This window comes from Bufo bufo, chromosome 5 (genome assembly GCF_905171765.1).
Source record: "Bufo bufo chromosome 5, aBufBuf1.1, whole genome shotgun sequence".
NCBI classification, from domain to species: domain Eukaryota; kingdom Metazoa; phylum Chordata; class Amphibia; order Anura; family Bufonidae; genus Bufo; species Bufo bufo.
In genome coordinates this window covers 490,471,959-490,493,303 of record NC_053393.1, presented here as the reverse complement: position 1 = coordinate 490,493,303, position 21,345 = coordinate 490,471,959, and positions in this window count along the sequence as shown.

The window sequence follows — 21,345 nt, the reverse complement described above, 5'->3', positions numbered from 1 at the left end:
GCAGCGCGTCTACCAGCATGCGCTAATACTCGCGCATCTTACGATCATGCTCCAGTGAGGGAATTAAGGATGGTACGTTGTCCTTGTAACGGGGATCCAGCAGCGTGGCCACACAGTAATCAGCACAAGTTAGAATGTGGGCAACTTGGTCGTTGCGGAGACACTGCAGCATGTAATCGCTTATGTGTGCCAGGCTGCCCAGAGGCAACGACAAGCTCTCCTCTGTGGGAGGTGTATCGTCTGTGTGCTCTGTATCCCCCTAGCCACGCACCAGTGATGGCCATGAGCTGGTTTGGGTGCCACGCTGCTGTGAACATGGTTACTCCTCCTCCATCTCCTCCTCCTCATCCTCCTCCAGAATTGTGCCCTGACTGGCCAATTGCGTACCTGGCATTTGTGGGTACAGGAACCCACCCTCGGAGACACTTGTGAATGACTGGCCGGAAGCCCTATGAAATGATTCCTCTTCCTCCTCCTCCTGTGCCACATCCTCTTCCATCATCGCCAGCAGCATTTTTTCAAGGAGGCATAAAAGTGGGATAGTAACACTTAGAATGGCGTTATCGGCACTGGCCATGTTGGTGGAGTACTCGAAACAGCGCAACAAGGAACACAGGTCTCGCATGGAGGCCCAGTCATTGGTGGTAAAGTGGTGCTGTTCCGCAGAGCGACTCAACCGTGCGTGCTGCAGCTGAAACTCCACTATCGCCTGCTGCTGCTCGCACAGTTTGGCCAGCATGTGCAAAGTGGAGTTCCACCTTGTGGGCATGTCGCATATGAGACGGTGAGCAGGAAGTTATGCTGCAGCGCTGACAGGCGAGCATCAGCAGGGTGAGAACGCCGAAAGTGTGCACAGACGGCCGGCACTTTCCGCAGCAGCTCTGACATAATACGTTAATTTTTAAGGAACCTCTGCACCACCAAATTATGCACATGTGCCAGGCAAGGGATGTGCGTCAAACCGGCAAGGCCCAGAGCTGCTACGATATTTCGCCCATTATCGCACACCACTAGGCCGGGCTTGAGGCTCACTAGCACCAACCACTCATCGGTCTGTTGTTCCATGCCTGTCCACAGCTCCTCCTCGGTGTGGGGTTTTTCCCCCATACAGATGTGTTTCAAAACATCCTGCTGTCGTTTCTCCCTGGCTGTGCTGAAGTTGGTGGTGAAGGTGTTACGCTGAGCTGATGAGGAGGTGGTAGAGAAGGAGGATATAATGTCCCTGCCCGTGCTTATTGGTCCACATATCGGTGGTTATGTGGACCTTGCCACAAATGGCGTAGCGCAGTGCACACCTGATATTGCCCGCCACTTGGTTTTGCAGGGAAGGGATGGCTCGCCTGGAAAAGTTGTGGCGGCTGGGAGCCACGTACTGTGGGACAGCCACCGCCATAAGTTTTTTAAAAGTCTCCACCTCCACCAGACGGAATTACAGCATTTCAAAGGCCAGGAATTTTGAAATCCTGGCATTCAGGGCCGGGGATCGCCGGTGGGTAGGGGGGTATTTCCTCTTTCTCTTTCTCTCCAGTGTTTGGGAGATGGACAGCCGAACGCTTCCATGGGACAGTCTGTAGATGCTTGGTGACGGTGAAAGACGTGATGGCGTTGCTGCAACATCCTCTGTTTGCAGGGTGGCAGCACTCACTCGTGCTCAGGTTTAGAATGTTTATTTTTAATATTTGTGTATTTTATGTTATTTTAAATCATTTCCCTATCCACATTTGTTTGCAGGGCACTTGTCCTACTCTTACTCCCATTTTGCTTCCTTCCTGCAGCCCTCTAGCCCTTTCCAGGACTTTTTTAGAGCTATTTTATCTGCCTCATCCAGGTGTCCGCTCAACTCTACCAGCAGGCCCTCAACCATAATGTTTTAGAAGGTCACCAGCAGGCCCTCACCCCTAATGTTTTAGATGGACAGATCAGCAACAGGCACTTGCCCCTAATGTTTTAGATGGTCAGCTCAGCAGCAGACCCTCACCCCTAAAGTTTTAAATGGTCAGATCAGCAGGTCCTTGCTCCAATAATTTTTGAGGGTCACCAGCAGGACATCAATCATAATTTTTCAAAGGTTTGTATGATGCCCTCTTTTATGTGTAATAAAGGCTGTATTGTTCCTTGTAATTTTTGGCAGCCCTTTCACTTAGTGCATAGGCTTTCTGAGTGTAGAAGTCCCACTACCTGAATAATTGTACTACAATGTAAATGAGGCCCTCCTTTATGTGATATACAGGTTGTATTGGAGTGCCTCTTGTTTGAAATTTTTGGCAGCACTTGCACTATATACATTTGGAGCAAGGGCCTGCTGATCTGACTATCTAAAAAAATAGGGGCGAGGGCCTGCTGATTAGTTAACCCTCTAAAACATTAGGGGTGAGGGTCTTCTGCTGAGCTGACCATCGAAAAAATTATGGTTGAGGGCCTGCAGGTGAGCTGACCCTGTAAAAAATTATCTGCAAGAGCCTGCAGGTGAGCTGGCCATGCAAAACATTGCATGCAAGGGCCTGCAGGTGAACTGACCCTGTAAAAGATTGTAGATGAGGGCCTGCAGGTGAACTGACCTTGTAGAAGGTTGTAGGTGAGGGCCTGCAGTTGAGTGGACCCTGTAAAACATTATATGTGAGGGCCTGTAGGTGATCTGACCCAGTAAAAGATTGTAGATGAGGGCCTGCAGGTGAGCTGACCCTGTAAAACATTATATGCGAGGGCCTGCAGGTGAGCTGACCCTGTAAAAGATTGTAGGTGAGGGCCTGCAGGTGAGCTGACCCTGTAAAAGGTTGTGGGTGAGGGCCTGCAGGTGAGCGGACCCTGTAAAGCATTATATGTGAGGGTCTTCAGGTGATCTGACCCTGTAAAGGATTGTAGGTGAGGGCCTGCAGTTGAGCTGACCATGTAAAACATTATATGCGAGGGCCTGCAGGTGAGCTGACCCTGTAAAACATTATATTCAAGGGCTTGCAGGTGAGCTGACCCTGTAAAAGGTTGCAGGTGAGGGCCTGCAGGTGAGCTGACCCTGTAAAACATTAGATGCGAGGGCCTACAGGTGAGCTGACCCTGTAAAACATTATATGTGAGTGCATATATGTGAGGACATTATATGCAACGAATAAAAGATTGTAGGTGAGGGCCTGCAGGTGAGCTGACCCTGTAAAAGATTGTAGGTTAGGGCTGCAGGTGAGCTGACCCTGTAAAACATTATATGCGAGGGCCTGCAGGTGAGCTGACCCTGTAAAAGATTATAGGTGAGGGCCTGCAGGTGAGCTGGCCCTGTAAAACATTATATGCGAGGGCCTGCAGGTGAGCAGACCCTGTAAAAGATTATATGCAATGGCCTTCAGTTGAGCTGACCCTGTAAAAGATTGTGGGTGAGGGCCTGCAGGTTAGCTGACCCTGTAAAACATTATATGCGAGGGCCTTCAGGTGAGCTGACCCTGTAAAACATTATATGTGAGTGCATATATGCGAGGACATTATATGCAACGAATAAGCATGTTGATATGATGGAAGAAGAGGAGGAGGATGAGAAAAGGAAGTTTCAACCATGTACCCTTTTTTGTGGTGGAAGGGGTGCATGGGAATACAGTGTTTTCAGTACATTATAAACAACACATTTAAAGTGCCTTTATGTTCAAGTTCACTGAAAAAAGGGGTACTCGGGTATTACGTTTCAGTACCAATTGTGCTCACGGTAGTTAGAAACGTTGAATAAGAAGTAAGACTCCAAAATCTTAATTAGGTCTGCATTAAAAAGAGGAGGGACCTCTATATCATCAAATAATTACAGACCGCTGCTTTCTCTGTATTGTAGCATATATAAACCAGAGACCGTGACGGCTAATCCAAAACAAACAAATAATTGTCAGGTTAGTCTACAGTAAAGATAGGGGCATAATCACAACACCGCAGCCTTGTGGGCTGCCACAGAGGGTGTGATTATCTCTTCTCCCTACTTATTTTCCCCACTTCTCCCCCTGGTAACAGTTCGGACCAGTGAGTGGTGCCTGATAGGGTTGAGCGAACCCGAACTGTAAAGTTCGGGTTCATACCGAACTTTAGGATTTTTGGAACCCGGACCCGAACCCGAACATTTTTGTAAAAGTTCGGGTTCGGTGTTCGGCGCTTTCTTGGCGCTTTTTCTAAAGGCTGCACAGCAGCCAATCAACAAGCGTCATAAAACTTGCCCCAAGAGAACATCACAGCCATGCCTACTAATGGCATGGCTGTGATTGGCCAGAGCAGCATGTGACCCAGGCTCTATATAAGCTTGGGTCACGTAGCGCTGCACGTTACTCTGCTGTTACAAGTGTAGGGAGAGGATGCTGCTGGACTTGTGATTTCAGGGGGAGCATAGGAGAGAATCTAACTCAGCGATCTACAGACAAATAGTTGTGTGGGTGCAGTTCACTATCGTTTTACCCTGCCCTGAGCTCATTGACCAAAAATACTAACTTTTAGAATTATGTTAGTTAGGTGGGTGGCGGCGGTGGTCATTTTATGCATGCTCAGTGCACCAGCACTGCATCTGAGCTTTTGAGACATTGCAAATCACCATTTTTTGGGGGCAAACTACAACATCTGGATTAGTCAGTGTGCAATTTAAGGTAGAAATACACCCATCATTTTCTGGGGTTTGAAAAACTATTTTTTTTTTCAAAGAACTGTATTTGCCAGATCTGCAAGTGTTAAATTCAAGTTTAATATATACAGCATTCATATTCTGTTAGCAAAAAAAGACTTTTTGGCCAATCTACAACATCTGTATTAGTCAGTGTGCAATTTAAGCTAGAAATACACCCATCATTTTCTGGGATTTGAAAAACAAACTTATTTGACAAAAAACACTATTTTCAGGCCTTGCAGCATCAGCACGTGTGAAATTACAGGCTTATATACTGCTGTCAAATTCAGTTGTTAAACAAACAGTCGTTTGGGCTCCAAAAATTTTGTTGGCAGTAGAGTTGAGCGGACACCTGGATGTTCGGATTCAGCAGGTGCGGCCGAACTTGAAAAAAAGTTCGGGTTCGGGACCCGAACTTGACCCGAACTTGACCCTGAACCCGAACCCCATTGAGGTCAATGGGGACCCAAACTTTTGGGAACTAAAATGGTTCTAAAATAGTCCTGGAAAGGGCTAGAGGGCTGCAAAAGGCATCAAAATGTGCTTAAGAGCATGACAACTGTTCTGCAAACAAATGTGGATAGGGAAATGACTTAAAATAACATAAAATACAGAAAAATTAAAAATAACAATCTGGATCTAGGAGTAGGAGGTTGAGGAGGCGGTGGATGGGTGGATGTGGCGGTGTGCGTTGACATGGCGATGTAGGTGGAAGCGGCGGTGAAGGAGGAATAGGTAGCCAACACTGATTTGTGTTATTTTTTATTTTTAAATTGGGGTATCCCCCAAAATATTGGGACATATAACAAAATGAAACTAAGAATAAGTGCACTTGAGTACAAGAATGGATGGTTGAGGCTGGTATAAATGTCTATTCTGCACAAGGTACGGACAAGTCCTGTGGGATCCATGCCTGGTTCATTTTAATAAACGTAAGCTTGTCCACATTGGCTGTGGCCTGTGATAATGCTCTCTGCCGTGCTAAACACACGTTCACACTATACACTGGCTGCAGGGCAGGTCAGCACCTCAAAGGCTGACAAAGCTTTTCCACATTTTGGCCATGCTAACCCTGCCTTCTCAGGTGCTGGTGGTGCCCCAGCTGCGTTGGCAACCTCTTCCTCCTCCTCTGCCTTCGCCTTGTGGTTCCACTGTGCCCCCGCTGTCAGGTGGGAATGCCATCATCAGCGTGCGCTTGTAGTCGTTCACCTTTCGATCAATAACAGATGTTTTCACTAAATTTAGTTCCCTGTCAGCAATGCAGAGCAGGGGTTCATTCACGGCAAAAGGGGATATTGTCACCCAGCAATAGAACTGACGATTTTGAGAGATTTAGGCCCCTGTCACCCAGGCACAGCAGGGGTTCATTCACGGCAAAAGGGGGTTCATGTCACCCAGCAATAGAACAGAGGATTTTGAGAGATTTAGGGCCCTGTCAGCAATGCAGAGCAGGGGTTCATTCACGGCAAAAAGGGGTTCATGTCACCCAGCAATACAACAGAGGATTTTGAGATATTTAGGCCCCAGTCACCCAGGCACAGCAGGGGTTCATTCACGGCAAAAGGGGCTTCATGTCACCCAGCAATAGAACAGAGGATTTTGAGAGATTTAGGCCCATATCACCCAGGCACAGCAGGGGTTCATTCACGGCAAAAGGGGGTTCATGTCAACCAGCAATAGAACAGAGGATTTTGAGAGATTTAGGCCCCTGTCAGCAATGCAGAGCAGGGGTTCATTCACGGCAAAAGGGGGTTCATGGCACCAAGTAATAGAACAAACGATTTTGAGAGATTTAGGCCCCTGTCACCCAGGCACAGCAGGGGTTCATTCACGGCAAAAGGGGGATCATGTCACCCAGCAATACAACAGAGCATTTTGAGAGATTTAGGCCCCTGTCACCCAGGCAGAGGAGGGGTTCATTCACATCAAAAGGGGGTTCATGTCACCCAGCAATACAACAGAGGATTTTTGAGAGATTTAGGCCCCAGTCACCCAGGCACAGCAGGGGTTCATTCACGCCAAAAGGGGGTTCATGTCACCCAGCAATAGAACAGAGAATTTTGAGAGATTTAGGCCCCTGTCAGCAATGCAGAGCAGGGGTTCATTCACGGCAAAATAGGTTTCATGTCACCCAGCAATGCAACAGAGGATTTTGAGAGATTTAGGCCCCAGTCACCCAGGCACAGCAGGGGTTCATTCACGACAAAATGGGGTTCATGTCACCCAGCAATAGAACAGAAGATTTTAAGAGATTTAGGCCCCTGTCAGCAATGCAGAGCAGGGGTTCATTCACGGCAAAATAGGTTTCATGTCACCCAGCAATACAACAGAGCATTTTGAGAGATTTAGGCCCCTGTCACCCAGGCACAGCAGGGATTCATTCACGGCAAAAGGGGGTTCTTGTCACCCAGCAATACAACAGAGGATTTTGAGAGATTTAGGTCCCTGTCACCCAGGCACAGCAGGGGTTTGTATATGCCAAAAATGGTAAAATGTCACCGGACAATTGAAAATAAGAATTCTTTCAATTTAAGGCACTAAAATTGGCACTTTTTTAAAATTAAAATGGCTCTAAAATAGTCCTTGAAAAGGCTAGAGGGATGTAAAAGGCTGTAAAATGTGCTTAAGAGCATGGCAACTGCTCTGCAAACAAATGTGGATAGGGAAATAACTTAAAATGAAATAAAATAACTTAAAATTACAAATTATTAACCTGCAACTCATAGAAGGAGGTGGATATGGAGTCGGAGGTTGAGGAGGTGATAAATGTGGTGTTGTAGGTAGAGGCAGCAATGGAGGTGGAAGAGGTAGCCAACAATGTTTTTTTCAAAAAATGTATTGGGGTAGGTAGCCCCCAAAATATTGGGCCAAATAAAAAATAAATAAAAAAGAATCATTGCACTTGACTTGAGTACAAGAATTAATGTTTGATGGTGATATAAATGTCTATTCTGCACAAGGTACAGACAAGTCTTGTATGATCCAACCATGGTTCATTTTAATGAACGTGAGCTTGTCCACGTTGGCTGTGGACAGACGGCTGCGTCTGTCTGTAATGACGCCTCCTGCCGTACTAAATACATGTTCATATAGTACACTGGCTGCACGGCAGGCCAGCACCTCCAAGGCATACCGGGCAAGCTCTGGCCATAGGGACAATTTGGAGACCCAGAAGTTGAATGGGGCAGAACCATTAGTCAGTACGTGTAGTCGTGTGCACAGGTACTGTTCCACCATGTTGTTCAAATGCTGCCTCCTGCTAACACGCTCCATATCAGCAGTTGGCGCCGGTTGTTGCGGCGAGGTGACAAAGCTTTTCCACATGTCGGCCATGCTAACCCTGCCTTCTGAGGTGCTGGTGCTGACACAGCTACATTGGCGACCTCTTCCTCCTCCCCTACCTTCGCCTTGTGCTTCCACTTGTCCCCCGGCGTCAGTCGGGAATGCTCTCAGGAGCGCGTCTAGCAGTGTGTGCCTGTAGTCGCGCATTTTCCGATCACGCTCAAGTGAGGGAATTAATGCCGGCACATTGTCTTTGTAACGGGGATCCAGCAGGGTGGCCACCCAGTAGTCAGCACACGTTAAAATGTGGGCAACTCTGCAGTCGTTGCGCAGGCACTGCAGCATGTAGTCGCTCATGTGTGCCAGGCTGCCCAGAGGTAAGGACAAGCTGTCCTCTGTGGGAGGCGTATCGTCTGCGTCCTCAGTATCCCCCCAGCCACGCACCAGTGATGGGCCCAAGCTGCGTTGGATGCCACCCTGCTGTGAACATGCTTCATCCCCATCCTCATCCTCCTCCTTCTCATCCTCCTCCTCCTCGTACTCCAGTAGTGGGCCCTGGCTGGCCAAATTTGTACCTGGCCTCTGTTGTTGCAAAAATCCTCTTTCTGAGCCACTTCTAAAAGACTGGCCTGAAAGTGTTAGAGATGACCCCTCTCTCTCCTCCTCGTCCTGGGCCACATCCTCTTCCATCATCGCCCTAAGTGTTTTCTCAAGGAGACATAGAAGTGGTATTGTAACGCTGATAATGGCATCATCGCCACTGGCCATGTTGGTGGAGTACTCGAAACAGCGCAACAGGGCACACAGGTCTCGCATGGAGGCCCAGTCATTGGTGGTGAAGTGGTGCTGTTCCGCAGTGCGACCCACCCGTGTGTGCTGCAGCTGAAACTCCACTATGGTCTGCTGTTGCTCGCACAGTCTCTGCAGCATGTGCAAGGTGGAGTTCCACCTGGTGGGCACGTCGCATATGAGGCGGTGAGCGGGAAAGCCGAAGTTACGCTGTAGAGCAGACAGCCGAGCGGCGGCAGGATGAGAACGCCAGAAGCGAGCACAGACGGCCCGCACTTTATGCAGCAGCTCTGACATGTCGGGGTAGTTGTGAATGAATTTCTGCACCACCAAATTCAGCACATGCGCCAGGCAAGGGATGTGCGCCAAACCCGCTAGTCCCAGAGCTGCAACGAGATTTCGCCCATTATCGCACACCACCAGGCTGGGCTTGAGGCTCACTGGCAGCAACCACTCATCGGTCTGGTGTTCTATACCCCGCCACAACTCCTGCTCGGTGTGGGGCCTGTCCCCCAAGCACATCAGTTTCAGAACGGCCTGCTGACGTTTACCCCTGGCTGTGCTGAAGTTGGTGGTGAAGGTCTGTCGCTGACCGGATGAGGAGGTGGTAGAAGAGGAGGAGGAGGAGGAAGCCGAGTAGGAAAAGGAGGTAACAGGAGGCAAAGAATGATGCCCTGCGATCCTTGGCGGCGGAAGGACGTGCGCCAAACAGCTCTCCGCCTGGGGCCCAGCCACCACTACATTTACCCAGTGTGCAGTTAGGGAGATATAGCGTCCCTGGCTGTGCTTACTGGTCCACGTATCTGTGGTTAGGTGGACCTTGCCACAGATGGCGTTGCGCAGTGCACACTTTATTTTATCCGATACTTGGTTGTGCAGGGAGGGCATGGCTCTCCTGGAGAAGTAGTGGCGGATGGGAACGACGTACTGTGGGACAGCAAGCGACATGAGCTGTTTGAAGCTGTCCGTCTCCACCAGCCTGAATGACAGCATTTCAAAGGCCAGCAGTTTAGAAATGCTGGCATTCAGGGCCAGGGATCGAGGGTGGCTAGGTGGGAATTTACGCTTTCTCTCAAATGTTTGTGAGATGGAGAGCTGAACGCTTCCGTGTGACATGGTGGAGATGCTTGGTGACGGAGGTGGTGTTGTTGGTGGCAGGTGCCAACATTCCTCCAGAGGCGGAGGAAGAGGCCGAGGCAGCAGCAGAAGAGGGAGCAGGAGGGGCCTGAGCCCTTTCTTGGTTTTGAAGGTGCTTACTCCACTGCAGCCCGTGTCTCGCATGTAGATGCCTGGTCATTAAGGTTGTGCTAAGGTTCAGAACGTTAATGCCTCGCTTCAGGATCTGATGGCACAGCATGCAAACCACTCCGGTCTTGTCGTCAGCACATTGTGTGAAGAAGTGCCATGCCAGGGAACTCCTTGAAGCTGCCTTTGGTGTGCTCGGTCCCTGTTGATGGTGGCCAGTAGCAGGAGAACTGTTTTGGCGACGGCTGCTCTGCTTTTGCACCCTGCTCCCGCTTTTGCTACGCTGTTGGCTCGGTCTCACCACTGCCTCTTCCCCCGAACTCTGAAAGTCAGTGGCACGACCTTCATTCCATGTGGGGTCTAGGACCTCATCATCCTCTGCATCGTCTTCCACTCAGTCTTCCTCCCTGACCTCCTTTTCGGTCTGCACACTGCAGAAAGACGCAGCAGTTGGCACCAGTGGTTCATCATCATCAGAGACGTGCTGAGGTGGTATTCCCATGTCCTCATCAGGAAACATAAGTGGTTGTGCGTCAGTGCATTCTTTGTCTTCCACCCCTGGGGAAGGGCTAGGTGGATGCCCTTGGGAAACCCTGCCAGCAGAGTCTTCAAACAGCATAAGAGACTGCTGCATGACTTGAGGCTCAGACTGGTTCCCCGATATGTATGGGGGTGATGTGACAGACTGATGGGCATGGGTTTCAGGCGCCACCTGTGCGCTTTCTGCAGAAGAATGGGTGGGAGATAATGTGAACGTGCTGGATCCACTGTCGGCCACCCAATTGACTAGCGCCTGTACTTGCTCAGGCCTTACCATCCTTAGAACGGCATTAGGCCCGACCAAATATTACTTTAGATTCTGGCGGCTACTGGGACCTGAGGTAGTAGGTTCAGTAGGATGTGTAGCTGTAGCAGAACGGCCACGTCCTTTCCCTGCACCAAAGCCTTCACCAACACCACCACCACGACCATGACTGCGTCCCTTATTAGATGTTTGCCTCATAGTTAGCGTTCACAAAGCAAAGTAAAAGGTGGTTAAGTATGTTAAAAATAATTAACCGCCAATATAAACCCTGATGTAGGGTATTGCACTAAAAAATAAAATTTAACTCTATATGACAGCGGTATTTGTGGCCTAAATGTGACACTCACTTATGCACGTCTTATCCCAGATGTGCAGTATATTAGAGGATTTTTTCACCCCAGTAACCAAAAAGCCATATTTCTGGCCTAAATGTGACAATAACTTATGCACGGCTAATCCTAGATGTGCAGTATATCATAGGCTTTTTTCACCCCAGTAACCAAAAAGCCGTATTTATGGCCTATATGTGACAGTGACTTATGCTTGTCTAATCCCAGATGTGCAGTATATTAAAGGGTTTTTTCACCCTAACCAAAAAGCTGTATTTCTGTCCTAAATGTGACAGTCACTTATGCTTGTCTAATGCCAGATGTGCAGTATATGAGAGGCTTTTTTCACCCCAGTAACCAAAAAGCTGTATTTCTGTCCTAAATGTGACAGTGACTTATGCAAGTGTAATCCCAGATGTTCAGTATATTAGAGGTTTTTTTCACCCCAGTATGCCAAAGCCGTATTTATGGCCTAAATGTGACAGTGACTTATGCACAGGTAATCCCAGATGTGCAGTATTTTAGAGGGTTTTTTCACCCTAACCAAAAAGCTGTATTTCTGTCCTAAATGTGACCGTGACTTATGCACGTGTAATCCCAGATGTGCAGTATATTAGAGGGTTTTTTCACCCTAACCAAAAAGCTGTGTTCCTGTCCGAAATGTGACAGTCACTTATGCACGTGTAATCCCAGATGTGCAGTATATCAGAGGCTTTTTTCACCCTTGTATGCCAAAGCCGTATTTCTGTCCTAAATGTGACAGTCATTTATGCACGTGTAATCCCAGATGTGCAATATATTAGAGGGTTTTTTCACCCTAACCAAAAAGCTATATTTCTGTCCTAAATGTGACAGTCACTTATGCACGTGTAATCCCAGATGTGCAGTATATTAGAGGGGTTTTTCACCCTAACCAAAAAGCTGTATTTCTGTCCTAAATGTGACCGTGACTTATGCACGTGTAATCCCAGATGTGCAGTATATTAGAGGGGTTTTTCACACTAACCAAAAAGCTGTATTTCTGTCCTAAATGTGACAGTCACTTATGCTTGTCTAATCCCAGATGTGCAGTATATCAGAGGCTTTTTTCACCCCAGTATGTCAAAGCCGTATTTATGGCCTAAATGTGACAGTCACTTATGCACGTGTAATCCCAGATGCGCAGTATATTAGAGGTTTTTTTCACCCTAACCAAAAAACTGTATTTCTGTCCTAAATGTGACAATGACTAATGCACGTGTTATCCCAGATGTGCAGTATATTAGAGGATTTTTTCGACCTAATTAAAAAACGGTATTTCTGTCCTAAATGTGACGGTCACTTATGCACGTGTAATCCCAGATGTGCAGTATATGAGAGGCTTTTCTCACCCCTGTATGCCAAAGCCATATTTATGGCCTAAATGTGACAGTGATTTATGCATGTGTAATCCCAGATGTGCAGTATATTAGAGGTTTTTTTACCCTAACCAAAAAGATGCATTTCTGTCCTAAATGTGAGTCACTTATGCATGTGTAATCCCAGATGTGCAGGATATCAAAGGCTTTTTTCACCCCAGTATGCCAAAGCCGTATTTGTGGCCTAAATGTGAAAGTCACTTATGCTTGTCTAATCCCATATGTGCAGTATATTAGAGGGTTTTTTCACCCTAACCAAAAAGCTATATTTCTGTCCTAAATGTGACGGTCACTTATGCACGTGTAATCCCAGATGTGCAGTATATGAGAGGCTTTTCTCACCCCTGTATGCCAAAGCCATATTTATGGCCTAAATGTGACAGTGATTTATGCATGTGTAATCCCAGATGTGCAGTATATTAGAGGTTTTTTTACCCTAACCAAAAAGATGCATTTCTGTCCTAAATGTGAGTCACTTATGCATGTGTAATCCCAGATGTGCAGGATATCAAAGGCTTTTTTCACCCCAGTATGCCAAAGCCGTATTTGTGGCCTAAATGTGAAAGTCACTTATGCTTGTCTAATCCCAGATGTGCAGTATATTAGAGGGTTTTTTCACCCTAACCAAAAAGCTATATTTCTGTCCTAAATGTGACGGTCACTTATGCACGTGTAATCCCAGATGTGCAGTATATGAGAGGCTTTTCTCACCCCTGTATGCCAAAGCCATATTTATGGCCTAAATGTGACAGTGATTTATGCATGTGTAATCCCAGATGTGCAGTATATTAGAGGTTTTTTTTACCCTAACCAAAAAGATGCATTTCTGTCCTAAATGTGAGTCACTTATGCATGTGTAATCCCAGATGTGCAGGATATCAAAGGCTTTTTTCACCCCAGTATGCCAAAGCCGTATTTGTGGCCTAAATGTGAAAGTCACTTATGCTTGTCTAATCCCAGATGTGCAGTATATTAGAGGGTTTTTTCACCCTAACCAAAAAGCTATATTTCTGTCCTAAATGTGACAGTGACTTATGCACGTGTAATCCCAGATGTGCAGTATATTAGAGGGTTTTTTCACTCTAACCAAAAAGCTGTATTTCTGTCCTAAATGTGACAGTCACATATGCTTGTCTAATCCCAGATGTGCAGCATATCAGAGGTTTTTTTCCCCCTAGTATGTCAAAGCCGTATTTATGGCTTAAATGTGACAGTCACTTATGCACGTGTAATCCCAGATGCGCAGTATATTAGAGTTTTTTTTCACCCTAACCAAAAAACTGTATTTCTGTCCTAAATGTGACAGTAACTAATGCACGAGTTATCCCAGATGTGCAGTATATTAGGGGATTTTTTCGACCTAATTAAAAAACTGTATTTCTGTCCTAAATGTGACAGGCACTTAATGCACGTGTAATCTCAGATGTGCAGTATATGAGAGGCTTTTCTCACCCCAGTATGCCAAAGCCGTATTTATGGCCTAAATGTGACAGTGACTTATGCATGTGTAATCCCAGATGTGCAGTATATTAGAGTTTTTTTTACCCTAACCAAAAAGCTGTATTTCTGTCCTAAATGTGACAGTGACTTATGCACGTGTAATCCCAGATGTGCAGTATATTAGAGGGTTTTTTCACCTTAACCAAAAAGATGTATTTCTGTCCTAAATGTGACAGTCAATTATGCATGTGTAATCCCAGATGTGCAGTATATCAAAGGCTTTTTTCACCCCAGTATGCCAAAGCCGTATTTGTGGCCTAAATGTGAAAGTCACTTATGCTTGTCTAATCCCAGATGTGCAGTATATTAGAGGGTTTTTTCACCCTAACCAAAAAGCTGTATTTCTGTCCTAAATGTGACAGTGACTTATGCACGTGTAATCCCAGATGTGCAGTATATTAGAGGTTTTTTTCACCCTAACCAAAAAGCTGTATTTCTGTCCTAAATGTGACAGTCACTTATGCTTGTGTAATACCAGATGTGCAGTATATTAGAGGGTTTTTTCACCCTAACCAAAAAGCTATATTTCTGTCCTAAATGTGACAGTGACTTATGCACGTGTAATCCCAGATGTGCAGTATATTAGAGGGTTTTTTCCCCCTAACCAAAAAGCTGTATTTCTGTCCTAAATGTGACAGTCACTAATGCACGTGTAATCCCAGATGTGCAGTATATCAGAGGCTTTTTTCACCCCAGTATGCCAAAGCCGTATTTATGGCCTAAATGTGAAAGTCACTTATGCTTGTCTAATCCCAGATGTGCAGTATATTAGAGGGTTTTTTACCCTAACCAAAAAGCTGTATTTCTGTCCTAAATGTGACAGTGACTTATGCTTGTCTAATCCCAGATGTGCAGTATATCAGAGGCTTTTTTTAAACCAGTATGCCAAAGCTGTATTTATGGCCTAAATGTGACAGTCACTTATGCACGTGTAATTCCAGATGTGCAGTATATTAGAGGTTTTTTTTCACCCTTACTAAAAAGCTGTATTTCTGTCCTAAATGTGACATAGTAACATAGTAACATAGTACATAAGGCCGAAAAAAGACATTTGTCCATCCAGTTCGGCCTGTTATCCTGCAAGTTGATCCAGAGGAAGGCAAAAAACCCTGTGAGGTAGAAGCCAATTTTCTCCACTTTAGGGGAATAAAAAATTCCTTCCCGACTCCAATCATGCAATCAGAATAACTCCCTGGATCAACGACCCCTCTCTAGTAGCTATAGCCTGTAATATTATTAAGCTCCAGAAATACGTCCAGGCCCCTCTTGAATTCCTTTATTGTACTCACCATCACCACCTCCTCAGGCAGAGAGTTCCATAGTCTCACTGCTCTTACCGTAAAGAATCCTCTTCTATGTTTGTGTACAAACCTTCTTTCCTCCAGACGCAGAGGATGTCCCCTCGTCACAGTCACAGTCCTGGGGATAAATACCTGATGGGATAGATCTCTGTACTGACCCCTGATATATTTATACATATTAATTAGATCTCCCCTCAGTCGTCTTTTTTCTAAAGTGAATAACCCTAATTTTGATAATCTTTCAGGGTACTGTAGTTGCCCCATTCCAGTTATTACTTTAGTTGCCCTTATGCACGTGTAATCCCAGATGTTTAGTATATTAGATGTTTTTTTCACCCCAGTATGCCAAAGCTGTATTTCTGGACTTGCAGATAGCCTATGCTGGTGCACTATTGTTGCATAAAATGGCTGCCGATCATGTATTAATATTGACTAACTGAATAAAAAAAAGTTTGTTTTCAGCAGTAGTTGGCTCAGGGCAGGATTAAAACAATTGTGCACTGCACTTACAAAACACTTTCTCTGTAGATCGCTGAGTACATAAACCAGTTCTTGATAAGATTTCTCCCTGATCTCTCCCTCACAGCAGCTGCAGCCTCTCCCTACACTAATCCGAGCAGAGTGACGGGCGGCGCTACGTGAATCCAGCTTAAATAGAGGCTGGGTCACATGCTGCAGTTGGCCAATCATAGCCATGCCAATAGTAGGCATGGCTGTGATGGCCTTTTGGGGCAAGTAGCATGACGCTTGTTGATTGGCTGCTTTGCAGTCTTTCAAAAAGCGCCATAAAAATCAGCGAATACCGACCCCGAACTTTTACGTAAATGTTCGGGTCCGGGTGCAAAAAACCCTAAAGTTCGGTACGAACCCGAACTTTACAGTTCAGGTTCGCTCAACTCTAGTTGGCAGCCTTTGATGCAGATGTCATTGTGAGATACACCCTTAATACATTTGGGTTACATTCAGAGATTTTAAATACCGCCATTTGGTGCACCAATATTGAATTCAGGCCTACACAGGTTCAGACCGTGTGAGATACCCCCCTACATACAGGGGTTTGAATCAGGCATCTGAAATACAGCCATTTGAAATACAGCCTTTTTGTGCAAAGATATATTTACTTCAGGCCTACACAGGTTCAGACCGTGTGAGATACCCCCCTACATACAGGGGTTTGAATCAGGCATTTGAAATACAGCCATTTGAATTACTGCCTTTTTGTGCAAAGATTAATTTACTTCAGGCCTACATAGGTTCAGACCGTGTGAGATACGCCCCTACATACAGGGGTTTGAATTAGGCATTTGAAATACAGCCATTTGAAATACAGCCTTTGTGCAAAGATATATTTACTTCAGGCCTACACAGGTTCAGACCGTGTGAGATACCCCCCTACATACAGGGGTTTGAATTAGGCATTTGAAATACAGCCATTTTAAATACCGCCATTTTGTGCAAATATATATTTACTTCAGGCCTACAGAGGTTCAGGCCCTCTGAGATACTACCTCTACATACAGGGGTTTGAATTAGCCATTTGAAATACAGCCATTTTGTGCAAAAAAAATCTTTAATTGAGGCCTAGTCTGGTTCAGGCCGTGTGAGATACACCCTTTACATACCGTTGTTCTTTTTTATTATTAATTAAAACACCCATTTAGGGCAAGATCCTAAATTCAAAAAATATGAGGAGAGCGTCAAATAAGGGACGTGGCCCAGTTTGTGGTGCTGCTGGTGGTGCTCCTGTTGCAGGGAGAGGACGTGGTCGATCTGTGCCAGCTACAAGCAAAAGTGAAACTCCTTCCTCAGGTGAGAGTAGGCGACAAAACCTGCAGCGGTATTTGGTAGGGCCTAATGCTGCTCTACGAATGGTGAGGCCTGAACAAGTACAGGCGATAATAGATTGGGTTGCTAACAGTGGATCCAGTTCCTTCACATTGTCTCCCACCCAGTCTCCTGCTGAATGACCACAGTTGGCACCTGCAGCCGATGTCCATCAGTCTTTCACCTCACCCCCTTGCAAATCAGCCAAGCAGTCTGAGCCCCAAGTCATGCAGCAGTCTCTTCTGCTTTTTGATGACTCTGTTAGCAGGGTTTCCCAGGGCCATCCACCTAGCCCTGCCCCAGAAGTGGAAGAGATTGAGTGCACTGATGCCCAATCCCTTATTTTTCAAGATGAGTACATGGGAGGACCATCGCAGCACGTCTCAGATGATGACGAAACACAGGTGCCAACTGCTGGGGCTTTCGAAAGCGTGCAGACCGACAAGGAAGTCAGGGGTGAAGACTGGGTGGAAGATGATGTGGAGGACTATGAGGTCCTCGACCCCACATGGAATCAAGGTAATGCGAGTGACCAATCTAGTTCGGAGGAAGAGGTGGTGGTCGCACAGAGCCACCAGCACAGCATAAAAGGGAGCAGGGTGCAAAAGCGTCCTCTAGACTGTACGCCTCCTACTGCCCACCGCAGAGAGGGACCGAGCACACCAAAGCCAGCTCCAAGGAGTTTCCTGGCTTGGCAGTTCTTCAGACAATGTGCTGACGACAAGACACAAGTGGTTTGCATGCTGTGCAATGAGAGCCTGAAGCGAGGCATAAACGTTTTCTGGCTCTTCCTGCTTCCTCTTCTGCTGCAGTCGCGGCCTCTTCATCCACCTCTGGAGTGACAGTGCAACCTGGCACCCCACAAACAGAGGATCTGCCAGCAACACCAACACCTGGGTCACCAAGCATCTCCACAATGTCACTTGGAAGCGTTCAGCTCTCCATATCCCAAACGCTGGAGAGGAAAAAGGAAGTACCCCCCTACCCACCCGCGATCCCTATCCCTGAATGCCAGCATTTCCAAATTACTTTCCTTTGAAATGCTGTCATTCTGTGTGGTGGAGACAGATAGTTTTAAAGGCCTTATGGTGGTGGCTGTCCCACAGTACGTCGTTCCCAGCCGCCACTACTTCTCAAGGCGAGCCATCCCTTCCTTTCACAACCAAGTAGGGGACAAAATCAGGTGTGCACTGCGCAACGCCATCTGTGGCAAGGTGCACCTGACTACGGATACGTGGACCAGTAAGCACGGTCAGGGCCGTTATATCTCCATAACAGCACATTGGGTAAATGCAGTGACGGCTGGGCCTGAGGCGGATAGCAGTTTGGCGCATGTCCTTCTACCACCGAGGATTGCAGGGCGCTTCAGTTTGCCTCCTGTTGCTTCCTCCTCCTTCTCCGCTTCCTCATCCTCTACCAGCTCCTTATCCGGTCAGCGTAACACCTTCATCACCAACTTCAGCACAGCCAGAGGTAAACGACAGCAGGCAGTTTTAAAACTTATCTGTTTTGGGGACAAACCCCACACCGAGCAGGAGCTGTGGACGGGCCTTGAACAACAGACCGATGAGTGGTTTGTGCCAGTCAGCCTCAAGCCCTGCCTGATGGTGTGCAATAATGGGCGAAATCTCGTAGCAGCTCTGGGACTAGCCGGTTTGACGCACATCCCTTGCCTGGCGCATGTGTTGAATTTGGTGGTGCAGAGATTCCTTAAAAATTACCCCGACATATCAGAGCTGCTGCATATAGTGCGGGCCGTCTGTGCGCGCTTTCGGCGCTCTCACCCTGCTGCTGCTCGCCTGTCAGCGCTGCAGCGTAACTTTGGCCTTCCCGCTCACCGCCTCATATGCGACGTGCCCACAAGGTGGAAATCCACCTTGCACATGCTGTCCAGACTGTGCGAGCAGCAGCAGGCGATAGTGGAGTGTCAGCTGCAGCACACACGGGTGAGTCGCTCGGCGGAACAGCACCACTTCACCACCAATGACTGGGCCTCCATGCGAGACCTGTGTTCCTTGTTGCGCTGTTTCGAGTACTCCACCAACATGGCCAGTGCCGATAACGCCGTTCTCAGCGTTACTATCCCACTTCTATGCCTCCTTGAAAAAACGCTTCTGGCGATGATGGAAGAGGATGTGGCACAGGAGGAGGAGGAGGAAGAGGGATCATTTTGTAGGGTTTCCGGCCAGTCATTCCCAAGTGGCTCCGAGGGTGGATTCCTGCACCCACAAACCCAAGGTACACAATTGTCCAGCCAGGGCACAGTTCTGGAGGATGAGGAGATGGAGGAAGAGGAGATGGAGGAGGAGGAGGAGGAACAATGTTCACAGCAGGGTGGCACCCAGACCAGCTCATGGCCATCACTGGTGCGTGGATGGGGGGATACAGAGGACACAGACGATACACCTCCCACAGAGGACAGCTTTTTGATGCCTCTGGGCAGCCTTGCACACATGAGCGATTACATGCTGCAGTGTCTCCGCAACTACCGCCGAGTTGCCCACATTCTAACTTGTGCTGATTACTGGGTGGCCACGCTGCTGGATCCCCATTACAAAAACAATGTACCATCCTTAATTCCGTCACTGGAGCGTGATCGTAAAATGCGTGAGTACAAGCGCATGCTGGTAGACGCGCTGCTGGTGGCATTCCCACCTGACAGCGGGGGCACAGTGGAAGCACAAGGCGAAGGCAGAGGAAGAGGTCGCCAACGCAGCTGGGGCACCGCCAGCACCTCAGAAGGCAGGGTTAGCATGGCCGACATGTGGAAATGTCAGCACGCCACAACAACCAGCACCACCAGCTGATATGGAACGTCTTAGCAGGAGGCAGCATTTCACCAACATGGTGGAGCAGTATGTGTGCACATAATTCTGGGTCTCCAAATTGGGCACATGGCCTGAGCTTGCTCTTTACGCCTTGGAGGTGCTGGCCTGCCCTGCAGCCAGTGTATTATCTGAACGTGTGTTTAGCACGGCAGGGGCCTCATCACAGACAAGCGCAGCCGCCTGTCCACAGCCAACGTGGACAAGCTCACGTTCATTAAAATGAACCAGGCTTGGATCCCACAAGACTTGTCTGTACCTTGTGCAGAATGGAAATTTATACCACCATCAAACATACATTCTTGAACTCAAGTCAAGTGCAATGATTCTTTGTTTTCTTTTTTTTTATTTGTTCAAATATTTTTGGGGCTACCTACCCCAATAAAAAAAAAAAAAACATTATTAGCTACCTCCTCCTCCTCCATTGCTGCCTCCACCTACAACACCACATTCACCGCCTCCTCAACCTCTGACTCCATATCCACCTCCTTCTCTGAGTTGCAGGTTAATAATTTGTAATTTTTAGATATTTTATTTTATTTTAAGTTATTTCCCTATCCACATTTGTTTGCAGAGCAGTTGCCATGCTCTTAAGCACATTTTACTGCATTTTACATTCCTCTAGCCTTTTCAAGGACTATTTTATAGCCATTTTAATGCAAAAAAGTGCCAATTTTAGTGCCATAAATTGAAAAAATTCTTAATTTCAATTGTAGGGTGACATTTTACCATATTTGACGTATACAAACCCCTGCTGAGCCTGGGTGACAGGGGCCTAAATCTCTCACAATCCTCTGTTCTATTGCTGGGTGACATGAACCACCTTTTGCCGTGAATGAACCCCTGCTGTGCCTGGGTGACAGGGGCCTAAATCTCTCAAAATCCTCTATTCTATTGCTGGGTGACAAGAACCCACTTTTGCCGTGAATAAACCCCTGCTGTGCCTGGGTGACAGGGGCCTAAATCTCTCAAAATCCTCTGTTATATTGCTAGGTGACAAGAACCCCCTTTTGCCGTGAATGAACCCCTGCTGTGCCTGGGTGACAGGGGCCTAAATCTCTCAAAATCCTCTGTTCAATTGCTAGGTGATATGAACCCTCTTTTGCCATGAATGAACCCCTGCTGTGCCTGGGTGGCATGGGCCTAAATCTCTCAAAATCCTCTGTTGTATTGCTGGGTGACATGAACCCCCTTTTGCCGTGAATGAACCCCTGCTGTGCCTGGGTGACAGGGGCCTAAATCTCTCAAAATCCTCAGTTCTATTGCTGGGTGACATGAACCCCTGCTGTGCCTGGGTGACAGGCGCCTAAATCTCTAAAAATCCTCTGTTCAATTGCTGGGTGACATGAACCCTCTTTTGCCGTGAATGAACCCCTGCTGTGCCTGGGTGACATGGGCCTAAATCTCTCAAAATCCTCTGTTCTATTGCTGGT